This window comes from Delphinapterus leucas, chromosome 7 (genome assembly GCF_059928025.1).
Source record: "Delphinapterus leucas isolate spDelLeu-1000000601 "Yukka" chromosome 7, BTC_Dleu_Yukka2, whole genome shotgun sequence".
In the NCBI taxonomy this organism is placed as follows: Eukaryota; Metazoa; Chordata; class Mammalia; order Artiodactyla; family Monodontidae; genus Delphinapterus; species Delphinapterus leucas.
In genome coordinates this window covers 16,893,902-16,912,844 of record NC_143135.1, presented here as the reverse complement: position 1 = coordinate 16,912,844, position 18,943 = coordinate 16,893,902, and the positions used below count along the sequence as shown (strand labels likewise).

Here is an 18,943-nt window from a genome sequence, read left to right as displayed (position 1 = left end):
GTGGTACTTGAACTCTGATCTCTTGACTCCAGTTTTTTTTCTGCTCCACCAGTCTGCCTCTTAGCTTCTCTAAGTCTCTGTTTCCACATCTGCTAAATGAGAGGTTGGAGTAGATGCTAAGGTCGCTAACACCTCAAATTCTATAATTTCTTTTCCTTCTAGTAGCATCCCAGCCTAGCTCAGACCCCTCCCTTGTCACAGCAAACACTGACATTCCTCTCTCCCACATCACGCTCACTCTCTTCTAATCCAAGAAAATGGACTAAAAGGAAGCCCAATTTTCCTACTCAGGACTCAGCGACAGCTTAAAACAGAAAGTCTCAGTGAGAAATCACATGTACCAGTCTTACTGTGGACAAAGGATCATTATGTTTGTTTACTTGGGGCCAAACAAGCCATTCTTTAAAGTTTAATTACCAAGGAATCAGACAACTTCCTCTATATATTGAATGCCTGAGTGAATATGGAATTTGTTTTGCCGCCATTCAAACTCAATTTATTTTCTTCCCTCCCCTTTCCCTTTCCAGTGCCACTCTGGTGACTTGCTACTCACTCTTGAAAAATCCATATATTTCTCAAGCTAGGTCAGAAAGCTGGTTGGAGACTCCTGGTCACCAGTGGGTCAAGCATGTGTTACCTCAGAGAATCACTAATGGCATCTGAAAAAAGAGAAAAGAATAAGTAATAACTTGGCCATCGATTTCAGGAAAAAAGAAAGTCAAACCAGAGTAATCAGGCACTAAAAGTGTATCTCAAGTAGGCAGCAACTTTAAGGAACACTTTCAACAGGGAGAGTTTACTTGGACCTATGGGAGAGGCACTCCCACTGTGCTCCAGGATGGGTGATGGTTTCTGGGTAGAAGCGAAGGGCGTGCAGTCATTTCCGATCCACAACCTGGGCTGCTTCGACCACTTCCAGGGGCTCAATGCAGCTGAGACTCTAACACTCACTGAACCCTAATCCTCTGCCCGTTTGCTTTACTCCTCAGGACTTAGACATCCTATAAGTACGGCTGCAACACTTCCAGGTGACCCCAGGTGCCTTCATTCCTCTGTTCTCCACAGCGCATGTGTCTGTGTCCCTTTACCATCTTTGGGCCTCAGCTCCCATCACAGAAGTTTCCAGCCCAGTCACATCAGTCACAGTTTGCATTCGCTGTTTTGAGTTCATAGTCAGAATCTTCATCCTCCAGGATTCCAAACCGCACACACAAAAACTAATTAATTAATAAACGTTAATGGCCATGAATTTTGTCTTGATAATTAATGACATTCCTTGAGATAAGTATCAGTAGGAACAAAACTGCTCCACATTTCTTTTCTAAAGACCTCATTAAATTAATTTGGATAAGGGGCAGGACCCTGGGGTGGCATTCTCAAATGAAAATACCCACAGAAGCTGGCAAGAGGGATGCTTGCCAAGAACAACGCACAGCAGCCCTGAAGACACACCTCAGTTCTCCTTCCAAGAGAAAGGCGCTGTAGAAAACAAACTTATGGTTACCAGGGGATAAGGGGGGGGGGAGGGACAAATTGGGAGATTGGGACTGACATATAAACACTACTCTATATAAAAAAGATAACTAATAAGAACCTACTGTATAGCACAGGGAGCTCTACTCAGTACTCTGTAATGGCCTATATGAGAAAACTCTACTCAGTACTCTGTATGGCCTATAGCTGATTCACTTTGCTGTACACCTGAAACTAACACAACATTGTGTATCAACTACAGTCCAATAAAAATTTTTAAATTTTAAAAAGAGGGAGAGAGAAAGGTGTGAGGAGTGCTGTTAGTGGACAGCCCCCAGCTTCAGTGTCTTTGGGCCAAGGCTATGCTCCATGCTCTCCCTGAGCACAGCAGTTCTAGAACCTCATAATTTTTGCCCAGCACAGGATTCCTCCAACAAATAATCATTGTCTATAGCTCCCCATTGGGCTAGATGAGACGTTCTGAGAATTGCACTGAGGTCTGAGGATCTTTCCACCCAATCCTCCTTTCTTTCCCCTCTCCATTCACAGGGTCAGACCAGCATCATGGTCTGAAGACTTCCTCTTCCTACTCCTGTTCCCTCTCCTCTTCTATCTTTTGTGGGCTTGACCTCCAAAAACATTTTTGCATTTTTAATTTTGTCTCTGTATCTGCTTCTTTGGGATCTGTAGATCCCAAACCGACATACAAGGAGACGGTGACCCTCTCAGGTGAGGAGAGAACTAGAAAGGCTGTAAGGGCACTGACTCATTTACCATTTTATCCTCAGTGCCCAGTAGAATGAATATGACATTCATGGGCCACAGGCTCCAAAGTGTGATAATGGGTGGATGCCACACTGATATCCATTGAGATACGAGTTCCCATCTGGTCCCAGTGATCAAGCCACTCAGGTCACCAAGTCATCCATGTAGTGACCCCAAGGTCTCTCCAGATCCACCAGTTACTTCCAGGCCCTTTTTAGAAAGGTATGAAAAATTGTTGGCTCTTTTCCCACTATACCCTGGAGCCACAGAAAGTCCACTGTAGCAGTTTCAGGCCCTCTCTACCTAGACACTGTGTCACCACTGCTCACTGCCCTCTACCAATCCCCATATTTCTGGGCACGGAGGCTTTCCATAACACTATCCCCCCACCCCCAGGCTTTACTTGATTTTAAAACTCAATCAGGGACCTCCCTGGTGGTCCAGTGGTTAGGACTCCATGCTGCCAATGCAGGGGGCATGGGTTCGATCCCTGGTCAGGGAACTAGGATCCCACATGCCACATAGCCAAATAAATAAATAAATAAATAAAGCAAGACCCTGGAGAATCAAAAATAAAAATAAAAATCCATCAGTGAAACAAATGAAAATCCATGCATTATTCCTACCTTCTATCAAATTTCCAAACCTATTTGATATTCATGTGGCTGACTTGTTATCAATCAGGTTTCAGCTCATATGGGACCTTCTCAGAGAGGTCTTCCATGGATATCTAATGTAATATTGTACCCCGTCTCCTATTACCCTCTTTTATTTCTTCATAGAACTTACCACTATCTGAAATTTTCTTATTTGTTTACTTGTTTACTATTTCTTTCTTATTGTAGAAAATACACTTCAGAAGAAACAAGATGTTAAGTGTCTTGTTCTCTCCTGTGTCCACAGATCCTAAAACTCTGCCACGCATGTACTTGAATGAATGACAGAAATGGCCCCTGTTTTCATGGAGCATACAACCTAACTAAGAAGGCAAAAACTGAGTAGTAATTGCAGAATCTTTTAGAATCTCATTTGGGGAATCCAAACGCCAACTCAGAGACCATACTTTTCCAGTAGCCTCTTCGTTCTTCATTCACTATTCCATTTGACTATGAAAAAGTCCATGTGTAAACAACTATGCCACTTTCACCCCAGAGAAAATTGCCTTTGGTGCTAAATCTGAGCCAGTAGTCTAAAAACTTTTTTTGGTCATCTATCTTTATCATTAATCAATTTTTTAACAACCCTCCCGATATATGTTTATTTATTTATAAATTATATGTAGCATCACAGTGCTAATGTATTGTGTGCATTTTAAAAACATTACCAAAAATTGAAACATAAACAGATGAGATAAAAATAGAAATATAAATTCTGGTTTTTCAAGTTTATGGTTACCAAAGGGGATAGTGGGGTGGGGAAGGGATAAATTAGGAGTTTGGGATTAACATATACACGCTACTATATATAAAATAGGTAAACAACAAGGAACTACTGTATAGCACAGGAACTATACTCAATGTCTTATAATAACTTACAATGGAAAACAATCTGAAAAAGAATATATGTGTATGTATAATGGATTCACTTTACTGTATACTTGAAACTAACACACCATTATTAAAAAAGTTTTCAATTAAAAAAATTTTTTTTTAAAAACATTTTTTCCTTTTTCCCCCTTTAGATCATCTTGTATACCCCCTAGAGTATGTACAGCATATTTTGAAGACCATTAAACACAGGAATTTTTACCTAGAGATAGAAGTTGCCAGGAGTTAGTGGTAGGAGAGGCGCTAAGTACAAGGCACTGAGTAATGCTGAGAAAACAAACAAAAAAGGAATCCTAAGAGTAGTTAGACATTGAGCATTTTATTTTTCTGACCAGTGATAAATCCTGTAAAAACCCACATTTCCCTCCATGTTCCCATGTTACCTCTAGAGATCAGAGTCACATCAAAGCACAGGAAACAATGTACCTTTATAGCCACCTCATTAATTCTTGAACTCTATAGCCAACTATGGCAGATGGCTGCAACAATATCTCCCACTACGCATGCTCTTCTGCAATGTGACCTTGCCACCTCCTCAAGAGGTGCAGTTCCCCTCCCCTTGAATCTAGTCTGGCCTTAATGACTTACTTACGACTGATAACATACATGAATTTACAGGCTATACATACATGAACTTACAGGCTATGTCAGAATAGGTCATACAGCTTCTGTCCAAATCTCTTAGAGCATTTTCTCTCAGAAAACAGCCCCCACACTGATAAAAGCCTAAGGCACGCAGAGAGCCACACAGACTAGCTTTATGTCTAGTTGACAGTCCCAGATGAGGCCAGCTTGGAGTCATCCCATCCTATAAAGGCTAATTTTATGTGTTAACTTGACTGGATGATGGGTGCTCAGATATCTGGTTAAAGATTATTTCTGGGTGTTTCTGGAAGAAACAGCATTTGAACTGGCGGAGCAAGCAAATCAGATGATGCTTCCCAATGTGAGTGGGCATCATCCAATCCGCTGAGGGTCTGAATAGAACGCAAAGGTGGAGGAAGGCTGAATTCACCTTCTACCTTCCGACTGCGTGAGCTGGAACATTGATCGTCTCCTGTCCTCCATGCTCCTGGTTCTCAGGCCTTCAGACTCAGACTGGAATCTACACCATTGGCTCCCCAGCTTTCAAGCCTTCAAACGATACCACTGTCTTTCCTGGGTCTCCATATTGCATATGGCAAGCTGTGGGACTTCTCAGCTTTCAGAATCACATGAGCCAATTCCCTTTAATAAACCTCATTAGTTAGTTAGATGATAGATAGATAGATAGATCGATCCTATTAATTCTATTTCTCTGGAGAACCATCCCAATACATATCCCAAGCAGGAACTCCTGAAAGTTCCAGCTTCCTGCTTTTTGAGTCACTCCAGATATTTGAGTCTTCCCAACTGAGGAAGATAGCATGGAGGCAAAAGCAAGCCAGACCACTGTGCCCTATCTGAATTCCTAGCCCACAGATTCCATGAGCATTATAATATGGTTACTGTAGTATTCTATAAATTTGGGGACGGTCTGATAAACAGATAGTACTTGTGTCTTACCCATTATCCATTCTGCCCTTCTTCCTTAACAATAGAACCCTGATTTTGTTTTGAGAGCTCTGTTAAAAGTATTAAATCTCCTAGCTTACTATGCAGCACAATATGACCAAGTAATATAATCATGGCCAGTGAGAACTGAGCAGACGTTGCTAGTTGGAGCTTCAAAAAGATAAAATAAAGTTCTTTTAGGAGACAGGTGAAATGGCTAGTTTCTTTGACCTTTCACATTTCTTTACTTTCCTCACTCTTCCTGCCAGGCATACAGTTCTGATGCCTAGAAGGGCAGGAACCATCTTGCTACCAGGAGATTGAAAGCCACAGTCTAGAAATGGGGTTGAAAAATGACACAAACACACAGACTTCATGATGATTTTGTGGTACCATTAACCATACTGAACTGCCCACCTCAGACTTCTTGTTATGTAAGAAAAATAAATTCCTCTGTGATTAAGGAATTTTTAATCAGCATTTTCTGTTACAAACAGCCAAACACACTTGGTACCAAAAAAAAAAAAATGATGTAGCAAGAAACAGAACCTAAAATTTAGCTTTGTTGAATTTGGCTAAGAAGCACTGGCTTCAAGGGAGCTCAGAAGTGCCCGATGCTTGGTTAAATGTTCTGCTACCCTTGTCTTGAAATTTTTAATAATTTTATTTGAACTTGTGTTTTGTAAGTGAAGACTAATGAGACAATAAAGCATGCATGAAAGCAGAGGAGACAAAATGTATGTGTTGTTTCTTGCCAACCATTTGCATAAGCATTCATGATGCCCCACGAGCACAGGATTCCAGTGGACCCACAATGCATCCAAGTTCAGGGAGGCATACAAGATGTACAAGGAAAATGTGTTACAGCTAAGACTGAATAAGTAGGTTGAGAAGGAGGCACTGAGAGCCTCAAAAGTCCACCCTTTCTATTTGAACAAGAATTTGCTTTAAATGTAGAAAGAAGGCAATGGCATTCTAAGAAAAATGAATGAAAACCAAGGAACCCTATCATATCCTTTCTGACTCCTGTTACTTCCCTGTAATAGCTAACCACATATGCTGAAAATGGTAACATAGAATGCTATGGACTGAAGGGTGTCTCCCCCGCAAATTCATATGTTGAAGCCCTAACCCCAATGTAATTGTATCTGAAGATAGGGTCTTTAGGAGGTAATTATGGCAAAACGAGGTCACAAGGGTGACCCCGAGGTATCCACTGAAAAGAGGAAGGAGAGGGAATTTATGTGCCTTTCTCCCTCCTGCCCCCTGTGCCTCCTTGGACAAAATTCACCCAGAAAATTTAATCCCCCTATATTTCTGGGATACATCATATGGCCCCTTCAGTGGCACCCAAGAAGTCACATCCCACATCCTATGGTGTAACATTTCAAGACAATGCACAAGTGTCAGGAGGAGCCCAAGACCTAGGCATGTAGCTGGTTGCTAATGGAGGTGGCTGAGGTTAACTGAGGTCATGGAGGTATCAGACTCTCTAAACTGAGAGTCTGGGATGTAGGTTAGGCCATGAACATCTGAGATGGCACATAAAATGTGTCCAATAGAGTGACTCACACAGGGTCCTTCTTGCCACATTCAGCGACGTTCAGAAAGAGACAGATGCAATTTGTCTGGAGCTAGTAAGACTATCAGGAGAGTGGGACAGGAACACCAATTTCCTAAGGAAACCCTCTGCTAGCAGCTTGTAATTTAAGTGGAAGTCCCATAATTTGAAACCCTGCGGTTGAAGAAGCCAGGATCTTCAATAATCCTAAAATAAAACATTAGAAAGGGCAGCCGCAAAGCTGCAGGCCTTCCCCAAACACCTTTCATTAACAGTTCTCTGCAAGGGGGAGGCGGCTAACCTGCTAGCAATGAGGAGGTGAAGAGGTTGTCCTGCCACTGAAGCTCACTGTCTGAACTGCCTCAGAACAGATGCCTTTAAGCTAAGACGCAGGGTGGTGGCCACAGCACGAAGAGTAATAGGTAGCAGGGAAGCAGCTTCAGGCTTAAAATCATCTAAACAAGATGTGTGCTCTTATCACGCTCAAAGGTAATGAACAGACTACATACCTGCCAAGAATTTTGAGCGAACTTTTTGCCAAAGAAACTCCAGGCCTGATCACTAATGGTCTGTGACAATTTAACCCCTAAAATAATCCCCAGGCCCTTAGCTTCCTTCCCTCGACAAGAAGTGGGTTCTAGAGGCAGTGAATGACATCCTTCTCAATGCCATTCTAAAGTTCGGCTTTGCAGGATAAGGGACAGGATTATCATCCCAGGGAGTAGAGCCAGAGGCTGCCAGTCAACATCCAAGGCACGTAGTCCACCAAGTGTGCTAGGGCACAAAGGCATCACTCATACTACCCAGAGGATCTCATCACTGTTCTGGATGGGTGTGCCTCCAATTCTCCTCTTTTTTGAACTGTAGTTTTACTGTTGTTTTATTGTTTATTACCTTCGTCCTTCTCCACAACTGTATATTGGCTGTGTAGGGGGCACACAAAAACTGTCATCAAATTACTCGTTATGGGAACTCAAGAACCTGACAAATACATTGGGACTTTGAGGTGAATGCTGTAATTGAAAGAGACTTCAGGGATGTTGACCTATGTCTGAAAAGAAGGGTATGGATGTTGTTTAACAAGGGTGGACACCAGGCAATACCAGTGGCAAACACTGGTCATTACCTATGCAGTATCTACTCTCCATTCTTCCTTAGTCATAGAACTCTATTTTGTATGAGGCAACAGTGTACCAGATTCTATGGCATTTCAAGGTGGCCCTGTGCCATTCTCCTGGCCATGGATATACTAAGTTTTTAAAAAGAAAACAGAATCATTTGTACTGTTTCAATTGCTTTTTGTTTTCCTTTTTCCCTTCCTCCTCTTTCCTGTCTGGAATGTGAGTGTGAGACCTAGAAGATAAAGGAGCTACCTTGTGACCCTGAGAATGAAAACCACACCATCTATATGGCAGAGTGAAAAAAGAAAGGAGCTTCAGTCTTTGACAATGTAATCGAATGATGGAATAGACAGGCGTTTTTGATAATCAGGGGAAATAAACGCCAATGTGATGTAACTACCATTGTTTGGGGTTGTAATGACATGCAGCCAAAAGCAAACTCTAATTAGTGCAGATCCTAAGATGGAAACGAGGAACCAATAAGAAAGCTTTTGCCAACCACTAAAAATCTCTCTGTGGTGAAGTGTAGCAAACCTGGAAATACAGGAATAAGAATTTCTTACCAATTCTTCGGAATAAATTAGAAGCCTCCAAATTGATGACTAGATGGGTTTCTCCCCTTGCCAATTTGATAGCTGGTGCCGTTGAGTGCCCAAAGTAGGCATCATGTCCACATCTGTGTGCAGAGACTCCCTGAACACCAAAAGCACCTTGCAACACATTAACACATTACACTTCATGCAAACCCAGTATCTCTATTGTAAGCGGGGTTTGGCTTAAAAAATTATAAGCTATGAGAGAGAAATATATTTGAGTATTGGCAACATCACTTATTAACTATGTAATCTCAATGACTCTTCATCAAAAAGTTAGAATAAGATAATTGAACTCATGTTGATGCTTAAATGAGATAATAATCTTATAGTATTGAAACAAACCTGGGATATCCACAAGACACCACTCTACCAGAGTAGCTGGCTCCCAAAAGGGATGCGGTAACTGCCTTTGTATTTTTTCATGTATAAATTAGCTTGCTTGCTTGCTTGCTTTTTTTCTTTCTCTTTCTTTTTTTTTTCTCTTTTTCATTAATTCAGTCAAACTTCCTTAATGACTACTCTGTACGAGGCACTAGGAACACACAAAGAAAGAAGGCCCGGAGCCTGCCTTTGAGGAGTCAGCTCACCTTCTAATGAAGCTGGAAGGATAAGAGACCAAAAAGATGAGACTGATGACAATGGAGAAGTCAACCTCAGGTAAGATGTGCGCGTGGGGACCCCAGGGACACATGTTGCTAGAGACTTCCACACATTCCCCGCGACCTTCTCCCATTACTCAAGAACGGCACAGAATTTAATTGCCAGATGACTCCAGCTGAAAAGGAAACATCATATGTGACACACAATGAACAGGGAGATAATTTTCTAATTCCCCACTGCTGGACGTTTCCTCATTTCTCTCCAGAGCATTCTGTTTACCACAGACTGTCCAACATAACTATAGTGTGATTGGTAGTGAGGTACAAAGAAGAAAGGATGTGGAATTAAAAACCTGGGAACAAGGAAAACATTTGTACCTTCTAATCTAAAGCGATCAGTGATCAGTGACCCCAGTGGCTAGTCTGGCCAGGGGACATCCTTTATGTGAACTGCAGTGTGAATGCGAAAGAATTCACATTCTGATTGGCCTACATATGCGATTTTCCCTGGAAGAGTACATAACCAAATCCTAGATGATCATAGCTACAGATGATCTATTAAACATGCCTATTTTAAAAATAGGGCATACAGTCATTCTAATCAAGTCTCTTCTGTCCTCAGATTCTGGGAATGAGAAAAGAGACAATTAGAACTAAGCTGCTCTTCTTTGGACACTGACAGCAGTATCATCATGACTTCTCTCTGCAGTGGAGTCCTTGCTGGTGTTGCAGTGATTGAGTCTGCCTGTCTTCGGGCCTCTAAGAGAGGAAATCAAGGTCCTGACACCATGTGGTCACTAATGAGCTCATGGTGCTGGTAATCGGAAGAGGATTACTTAGTGGCCTAATTTCAGAAGAGTGCTGCTATTCTGTCTCCCCAAGAGATTATTCATGTCATTTCAGTGACACAAATTACTCTTGATTTTCCATTCTAGACTAATCCAAAATGGAAGGCAATGAAAGTCAAAACACTCGCCAGATGAGCAATAGTGATGAGTCACTAATAATGAACACAGCCTAGATGACGAAAAATGCAGACTAGAACAATTAGAAGCATTTGAAGAGAACATGTGAAATGTCTGGGTATCATGTGTCGACCGTGTGAATTCCTGGATAGTGACACCATTTCTTGACATGGAAAAGAGTGGATGGAGGAGGCAAGGATCGATATTCCTATTCTGGCCCTATTTTTGAGGTATTTATTAGATATCCAGGTGGAGAATTCAGGACAGTTGCTGGATATATAAATCTGAATTCTGCTCCCCTCCCCTGCTAAAAGAAAAAAAAGGTTAGTCTTTAAGGGTCATCAGTAGATGAATGGTACTCAGAGTTATAAGCCAGGGTAAAGACGTCAGTAAAGAAGAGAAGAGCTTCTCCCACATTCAGAGGTCTGGTTAAAGAGGATGAGTCAGTAAAACAGGCTGACGAGGAGTGACCAGTATGTGAGAGGACAATTACATAAAGTTTGCATTATAATAGCCTAGAAAAGACAGTGTCAAATCAAAAGAAGGAGTAGTCAATGTGTCAAAGCCTGCTGAGATCCTGTAAGATAAGGACAGAAGTCATCACTGGCTTGGGCAAGATGTGGGTCATTGGGGACCTAGATAAGAATAATTTCAATGGCGTGAACATAAAAGTTCTTTAGAAAGAGTTAGGAAGAGAATGGAAAGTGAAAAAGTAGAGAGGGTGACTTTTAACAACTCATTCAAGAAGTTTTTCTATGAGAGAGAACAGATAAATAAGATTAGCACTTGTGAAACTTAGGAAAAATAGGGGGTCAAGGGAAGATGTTTTAAAGCCATACTAAGACACGCTTGGGGACTTCCCTGGTGGTGCAGTGGTTAAGAATCCACCTGCCAGGAAGGGTAAGCTGGGACGAAGTGAGAGAGTGGCATGGACATATATACATAACCAAATGTAAAACAGATGGCTAGTGGGAAGCAGCCACATAGCACAGGGAGACCAGCTTGGTGCTTTGTGACCACCTAGAGGGGTGGGATAGGGAGGGTGGGAGGGAGACGCAAGAGGGAGGGGATATGGGGATATACGTATACGTATAGCTGATTCACTTTGTTATACAGCAGAAACTAACACAACAATGTAAAGCAATTATACTCCAATAAAGATGTTAAAAAAAAAGAATCTGCCTGCCAATGCAGGGGACACGGGTTCGAGGCCTGGTCCAGAAAGATCCCACACACCATAGAGCAATGAAGCCTGCGCACCACAACTACTAAGCCTGCGCTCTAGAGCCCGCGAGCCACAACAACTGAGCCCATGTGCCACAACCACTGAAGCCCGCACGCCTAGAGCCTGTGCTCCGCAACAAGAGAAGCTACCACAATGAGAAGCCCGCACACCACAACGAAGAGTAGCCCCCACTCACTGCAACTAGAGAAAGCCCGTGCGCAGCAACAAAGACTCAGTGCAGCCAAAAATATAAATAAATAAATTTATTAAAAAACACCCAAAGACATGCTTAAATGCCAGTGGAAATAATCCAGTAGAGTAGGTGGGGTTTGCTAGACAAGATAGAGATCGTTGCAGGACCAAAATCCTTAAGTAAATAAGAGGAGGGTGAACCAATGCACAAGTGGAGGGATTGGCTTTGGACAAGAGCAGAGACACTTCTTGTTAGGAGGAAAGGCAAAATGTGTGGATATAGATGCAGGAGGTTAACAAGAGTTAGTGCCAGGTAGGTGAATTCATTTTTATTTAATTGCAACTTTTTTTCTCTATAAGGTCTGAAATAAAGTTGTCAGTGATGGAGGAGGGGTGCTAGAGAATTGAAGATAGAAGAGGAGTTATGAAATATTCTTGCTGACTGGGAAAAAGAGTGGGTTAGGAAATTATATTAGGATTAGCTGGTAGTGTTGAGTGTCCATTTAAGATCTGTGGTCATCAATTTAAAGTGAATGCAAAAAGCATTGTATGTAATTTTTTTTTTTTTTTAACTTTTGCAGGCTGTGGAAGCTGGGAAGGAGAAATAGTTTTATTTGCAAACCCAGGAAGTTCTAACTTCCTCACACTTTCTCTAAATTCTGTTTGAAAACTTAAAAGTTCTTTCTTTAGCTCATCGTGATCTTCCTTTTACTTTATGATAGGCAGTTAAAAGGAGCCACTTGGCACTTTCCACATTCTGCCTGGATATCTCCTTACCAAATCCATAAACTTATTAGATACTCATTCTGTCTTCCATGTGACCAAGGCAACAGTTTGGCCAACTGTTCTGCCAATATGTAATACCAGTCTCATATTCCCCAGCCTCCAGCAGTAATTTTCACCACTCTTCCAGTCCCCACTCCAGTCTTCTGTAGTGCTTTCTGTTCCCTGCCACCACCCATTGCCAAAGCCAGTGCTCCATGTTTTACACTTTTTGTTACAGCAGCAGACTACGTTTGGGCACCAATTTTTGTTTCAATTCTTTATTGCTATAAAGCAAACTATCCCAAAGCTTAGTGACTTAAAACAACTCTCTTATTATATTTCACCATTCTATGGGTCAGGAACTCAGACAAGGAACAGTAGGGTTTGCCCATCTCTGCTCCACACGGTATTCTAGATGGTCTCTTGACATATCTAGCACCTCAGCTAGGATGGCTCAAACATCTGGAGACTGGTTGCAACAGCTTCACTAAGGTCATATATCTGAGTCACAGTTCTCACTATTGGCTGGGCTCCTTAGCTCTCCTCCAAGATTCTCAGGCTCTCTTTGTGGTCTCTCCAGATGATCTCTCCAGAACTGTTGTTCAAGGTCCCCAAGTGTACAAAAGTAAAAGCTACCTGGATTTCTTTAGGCTTGGGCTTAAACTAGAACACTGTCACTTTTGTCATATTTTATGAGTCTAGCAGGTCACAAGGTCATCCAGATTCAAAGGGAGGGATCCACATAAGTACATGAATACTATGAGGCATAGTTCACTGGGGCCACAAAAACCATAGTTTACCCCCCAAATCATAGTTCACCCCACATGGCTTACTCCTCACAAAAAGAGTGGAGCCTAGTTCAATTTGTAGCAGCACTTGTTCCTTCAGCTTTACCAATTTCATCTTCTGCAGCAATAAAGCAGCCACCTCAACCTTGCAGCTATTCTCTAGCTATATTTGGCTTCATTTTTCTTTACATATCTTCAGTACTTGGGTCAAGTAACTCTCCAATACTTCTTATCTTACTCTACATTACAGTACAGCCACTTGTATTCTTGTCTTATCCCATTCACTAGATTACAAGCATCTCAAGAAGAGGAAAGTCTCATATTCAACTTTTTAATCCCACTCCCACTTCCTCTATAAGTAGCAGTGGTTCTATTAGTGTCCCTAGAATTGGTCTTAAATAGAAGCTTGAAATCTATAAATGTCATAAGATCTGTCGAAGGAACAGGCACTGGAAAACAAAGATGGTAATCACTAAAGCGTTTCAGCTTTTTAACTCACGTGTCCAATCACCATCATAGCCAGTATATATTGCACGCTTTGTCCTTGCAAGGCACTGTAGTAAAGCATTACTTATCCTTTCAGGAATACTGAAAGCTAAAGAGTAACACCTCCAATGAAGCTCAGAGGTCATGTGACTTGCCATTGGCCACTACATTATTAAATTGCAGATACTTATGATTAAAACCCAGGTTTATCTTTGCGGAGTCCATAGTCTTTTCACCTCTTCACACTGAGTGCATCTGTTACAAATTGCCAGTAAAAGCAACTGTGCTTAGGGCCAACTTCATGGGCATGTGCCCTACACAGGGTCCCACTCATAGGAGGACCCATGCTTGGTTTAAAGCTACACTGTCATTGCTTGAAATTCTGAATATAAACAAGAGACCTTGCATTTTCAGTTTGCACTGGGCCCCCCACAAATCATGTAGCTGGTCCTGAATGTACTCATACGTAAAGCATTTTGGAAGTTTGACTTAACCGTTCGTACAACTAGGTTTCTGTTTCACAAATGTGGGGGGCAGCTATATGTGCATGGTGTGAGTTTTTCTAGTTAAAAATCTACTTCTCAATATTTTCCCCCCAAATACTACAAGACAGTCATTCCTTTAGGTTCACAAAAGACTTCCCCTACAAACAGTTTTATACAGCTGATGATCTCACTTCGCTCACCTTGATTACCCTTTTTATTCCTCTCCCCCTAGTCAAATGGTTTCTAAAAACACTCATTTAATTCCCCTTAATACTGCTACAAGGACATTCTTTAATAAAAACTCCAAATCCATACTTGTAAGGAGGTAAATTATTGGGTAATTATTCACAACACAAAGGATTACTCACCAAGGACTCCTTTAAATGTACACTGAAAGCTCATTCCTTGTTTACGAGCCATTAACCACTTGAACACTATGGTGGAGAGAAACAAACTAGAGGACTGGCTATTCCAAGGCTGAAAACAGGGAAGTGTGGGGTCTACAGCACTGATGTAGGACAGCTGACATCAGGAGAAGTGGGCTAGCGTGCGCACACCAGTGAGGAGAGAACCCACCACGTCCGCACAACTTGCAGCATAATCTTAAAAGCAGCTTTGGGGCTTCCTTCCCTGGTGGCGCAGGGGTTAAGAATCCGCCTGCCAATGCAGGAGACAAGGGTTCGAGCCCTGGGCCGGGAAGTTCCCACATGCCGTGGAGCAACTAAGCCCATTCACCACAACTACTGAGCCCGTGCTCTAGAGCCCGCGAGCCACAACTACTGAAGCCCGCAGGCCCAGAGCCCATGCTCCGCAACAAGAGAAGTCACCGCAGTGAGAAGCCTGCCCACTGCAACGAAGAGTAGCCCCTGCTCGCCACAACTAGAGAAAGCATGCGTGGAGCAACAAAGACCCAACGCAGCCAAAAAAATAAATAAATAAAAAAAATAAAAAGGTAGCTTTGGGGCCCAGTTAAAGGTGAATGCTAAGGCTTACACAGCTGTAGACGTAGGGTGTTACCCCCAGAAGAAAATATTTAGAATATTTGGTGAATTATCTAGTGATTTAAAACTTGAGCTCAACTGACTAAACAAGAGAAACTTCAGCCTGAGACAGCTATGAGATGTGGACAAACAGACCTCTATACATCTGCCCCTGAATCTTCCTGCTCAGGCAGTATTCATCATCTTCTGGTGACAGGCTGGGGGTACACCCCAAGGAAAAGCTCTGGGTTCTAGGGAAACAGCCATTGTCTTCAGTGTATACTCTGGGTGGATTCTGAGGCTGACTCCCGATTCAAACGTATACGAGACAAAGACGTTCAGGGCCATCAGTTTTGAATGGTGCACGGCATGGTATAGTTCTAACAAGCCCAGGGTCATGACACAGGGCACATATAGTTTAGTACCTATGCCAGAGACAACTGCATCCTTCCCTGGGAAGGATGGCCCAGAGTAAGAAAGCCCCCAGTGCCCATGCAGAAACCAAACTAGAACCCTCCCACCTCCAAGATCTACTAGAGTGAGAGGGAAGAGGGATATCATCTACATATTGCAAATACTATAATACCCGCTTTAAATCTTCCATAGGTTTCCCACTGCACTTAGAATAAAGTCACCCTTCTCACCATGTCCTGTCTTACCTGGCCTAGTCTCTCCAGCCTCGTCTCTTCCCACTCTCCCCCTCCCCCACTCTCCTCTAGCTGCAATAATCTTCTTGCTGTTTCTTGAACAGATCAAGCTTCTGCCCACCATGTGGCATTTGCACTTGCTGTTCCAGTTTCCAGATCCCCTCAGGCCCCAGGTGGTTGCGTGACTATTTCTTGTCATTTGGAATTCAGATCAAATTCATCTCTTAAAGGGGGTGTTCTCTGAAAACATGTTACTTATCTGTACAATCATTTATTGCTTGTCTCCCTCCTCTAAAGCCTAAACTCCATGGAAATAGGAAACTTGACTGTCTTGTTCACTGCTAAATCACCATTTCCTAGAATAGTGCCCTGGTACATAGTATAAAATGAATAAATATTTGTTAAATGAATAAATACATGAGTATGCTATCAATATTTAGCTGCAACCTGTAGTCTAGGTGCTGAAAATCGGTGGGCAAGGTGGGGGCATGGCACTGATAAAGCTGAGTTGGGGTGAGGTGGAATGGTGAGAAAAGAAGGATGCAGAAGAACAAAAGGAAGGCAAGGATAAGATGAAGAGATCTCTGGTGTCCCAGTGCACTGTGAGGAGACCCCGGACAGGAACGGTTTATCCCCGGGAGTCTCATTAGAATGTGTTGGGTACACACCACAGGGGTCTCTGCAGCAGTCAGAAGCACTGGACTAGATGCACAGGTAGCTACACAGAAATGAATGTTACAACATAATATAGACTGGGAAAAAAGGCAGGAACAGAAGGATATGTCATACAATACCATTTATATAAATTAATAATACAAAAATATAAAACAAGAAAGCACACTTTACAAGATCACGTACAAAAGTATCAATACGTACATTAAAAACATTAGAATGGTTGTCTATGAGCAGGAAAGGAAATGAGAGTTTGGAAAAAAGTTGAAAGGAAATGGATAAATTAAATAAAAACGAGAGAGGCTTTGTATGGTCAATGACAATGATGTATGTTAGCATACATACAGTGCTGAAGAACAGTCCTGTCCACCCTCTGCACCTGAGGTACAAAACAAACAGGGATTCTATCTTCTGATTCACGTCACTTTATGCAGGGCGCTAAAATTCACACAAGGAGCTTGAGCTTGTCAAAATACACAAGTATATCTGAGCCTTTCCTGATTAAGAGCTACTTTAGATTTCTCCAGAGTCTAAACCTAAAGATAGGCTACATATTAAAGTTACTGATTTGGAGGATGGGAGAAATGGGACCCAAGAGGGCATTCAGTGCCTGAGCGGGTCATGGCCTATTCCCATAGGGAATCCTAATAAGCCACAGGAAAGAAAATGGGGTACTGAAAAATTGGGCGCCCCATCATAGTCAAAATGGAGCCCTTTCAACCATAATGGAGGCCATGGGGATGACAGAAAGTAACATGTATTAAAAGCCTGTTATTTTCCAAGCTCAGACCTGAAATTAGAATCACAACATTCACACATTCATTCAACCAATATTTATTGAACACACCTTAAGTGCCAGGCTTTTTTCATGTCACTGGCGATAAAGAAGTGAACAAAACAGTCTACCTCATTTTCATGACTACATAAATAACAAAATACATAATAAACAAATCAACAAGTTAAACAGATAAGAAAAAATTAGAAATAATTGCTGTGCAAAGAATTGAAACTGGGTGAAGTTCAAGAAGATGACTAGATGGCTTCTTAAATTTGAGTGGCTAGAGAGACACAATGATTAAATACTAGCTCCTGGTATTTGTTTAGATTCATATACCAGCTCTGTATTAGCTGTGTAAACTTGAACAAGTTACTAGACTTTGCAGTGCCTCAGTTCCCTCATTTGTTAAGTGGAGATAATAATTTAACCCACCTCAGAAAGTTGATGTGAAGATTAAATGAGTCAGGACACATATAATGCTAAAGAATAGTTCTGAGCACATGGTAAGTACTTACTAAATGTTAATAATGATGATGATGGTGATGGGGCTGGTGGCGATGATAATAATGGTGATGACGGTGGTGGAGGTGGTGAACTGAGCTAAGACATGTTTGGTGAGAACGCAGCACGCAAAAACTGCGAGCAAGAGCACTCCAGGCAGAGGGAACAGCAGGTACAAAGGCCTTGAAAACCTGGAAGAAGTCTGACATGTTGGAGGAAGAAAAAGAAGACTAGGGTGTTCAGACCATGCTGGGCAAGAGGGGAGTGGTAGGTAATAATGTCAAAAAGGTAGGCAGTGGCCAGATCACAGAGAAATACTTAATCCAGGATAAAGAGTTGGAATTTTATTCTAAATTCTGTGAGAAACCACTGGAGAGTTATAAGCAAGAAATAACATGACTCTTACAATAACCTCATAAGAAAGGCAATGTTGTCCCCGTTTCACCAGCAAGGCAACAGAGGCTCAGTGTGGTTTAGTAAATCAACCAATGTCAGATAGCTATGGACCAGTGGAGCCAAATTTGTACCCAAGTCTATCAGGCTCCCACCAAGCACCATACTTTATACCAAGAGGATTCCTGAGAAGTTTCCTTCCTGCCACCATTAGCTTCCCATTAAGGGAGACAACTCTGCAAACATCTGGCTGATATCACCACGGTAGGCACTTTGATTTCTGTGCTTTGCTCTCAAGTGTCGATAGAGGAAAACCAGACTCAGCAGGCCAGGCATTCATGCCTATGAATTGGATAACACATCAAACTGGCCTTCTCTGAGCATGCCTGGCTTCCAGCGACATCACATGTGCCTTGATGCAACTGGTGCTTACAAACTGCCACCCAGCTCCTGGGACCTGGCAGTCTCTCCTTTCTGGTTGGCATGTTTGACAATACTTGGGGGAGAATTTCTCCACTTCTGTTTTCTTCAGCCAATGTTAAGTGGGAGGAGAGGGAGAAAAGGAACAAGAAAGAGAGAGGAGGCCAGAAAATGTTACCACAGCGATTAAGTGAGCCTGTTTTTAGTTCCTAGGCTAAACCAGACATTCAAAAGAATACATTCTTCTGTTTTGATTTTATTTTGTTCTGTTTTTTGCTTAAAGCATATAACTATTATCAGAGACTTCAAGGGGAAGGCTGAGGACTGGTACCATCCCTTGAAGATCTGCAATCTTTTTGTACCACAGTACTTTTCTACTCTTTCTACTCATCAGTAGATCTGTAAATCCATTTCATCTTTCCAGCAATAAATGACTGCAATTATCATAAAA

General features: G+C 42.0%; 1 long non-coding RNA gene across 2 annotated transcripts in view; it reads right to left on the bottom strand.

Annotated features, from left to right (window-relative positions):
- Window positions 1–18,943, bottom strand: part of LOC111184073 (uncharacterized) — a 198,699-nt gene that overhangs the window by 175,210 nt on the left and 4,546 nt on the right. Inside the window, exons 1-2 of one of the 2 annotated variants that reach the window (XR_016393797.1) lie at window positions 9,184–18,321; window positions 554–659 (exon numbers count right to left, since the gene is read on the bottom strand). This is a non-coding gene — a long non-coding RNA (uncharacterized LOC111184073). Of the gene's footprint in view, window positions 1–553; window positions 660–9,183; window positions 18,322–18,943 lie in introns of those variants that run through there. The other variant, XR_016393796.1, reaches the window with a different exon arrangement.